At 42.9% G+C, this 830-nt stretch overlaps 1 pseudogene; it reads right to left on the bottom strand.

Moving 5' to 3' along the window:
• Nucleotides 1-267: 267 nt before the first annotated feature.
• LOC143686364 (elongin-B pseudogene) lies at nt 268-601 on the bottom strand (annotated as a pseudogene).
• Between the last annotated feature and the right edge of the window lie 229 nt (nt 602-830).

The raw sequence follows: 830 nt of genomic DNA, 5'->3' as shown, positions 1-830 counted from the left end.
TATCTTGACATGATTTAATCTGAGGATCCTTGTAGTTTAACAATTTGGGAAATTATGCCCTAAAGTCTTAAATAGTATGCCTTTGCCTGGCAAGGTCTGCTGCATATAACTCCTCAGGAATCTGTAATAGCAGCAAGCAGTTCATCAGAGTTTCAGAAATCTAAGCCTCTTTATTCTAGAAATATTCCCTTCAGAATATACTCTTTTTTTGACACTCAAATCTCATTATTGGGACAGGATGGGATGTTGGGAGGTAGGCTGGGCCTCTCATTGTACAGCTTGTTTGTTAGTGTGGCTTCCTGAGTCCTTGGCCTCATCACATCAGGCAGCTTGGGAGGACTGGAGAGGGGTCAATGCTCAGAGTCTCAGAAGTGCCATCTGCCTGGAAAGCCAACCCTGCTGTGGATAGAGCCTGAGGTGGCACCATCTGGCTGGTGAAGCCACACTCACCCAGTGTCTTGCCGTTGTCCAAGAGCTGGTCATCCTGTGGCTGCTTGAGGATGCTCTTTGCGATGCGCTTTAATTTGAAGACGGTACTCAACAACTTGGCATCCATGAAGATGGTGGTCTTCTGGCTCCAGATCATGAGGAACCCATCCATCACTGCATCTACCCAAAATATACTTTTACATCCTAAAAACAAACCAAAAACTTTTTTATGATATTGAACCATTTTCCTTGCTTCTGAGTGAAACTGTAATGGGTTGAATAGTGTCACCCCAAAATGCATGTCTACTCAGAAACTCAGAATATGATCTTATTTAGAAACAGGTTCTTTGCAGATGTGATTCATTAAGGATCTCAAAATGAAATCATCCTGGATTTTGGAT

The sequence above is a fragment of the Tamandua tetradactyla genome, chromosome 6, assembly GCF_023851605.1.
Source record: "Tamandua tetradactyla isolate mTamTet1 chromosome 6, mTamTet1.pri, whole genome shotgun sequence".
Classification (NCBI taxonomy): Eukaryota; Metazoa; Chordata; class Mammalia; order Pilosa; family Myrmecophagidae; genus Tamandua; species Tamandua tetradactyla.
Note: the sequence above shows the minus strand (reverse complement) of the source record. Positions and strands in the feature narration are given on the sequence as shown.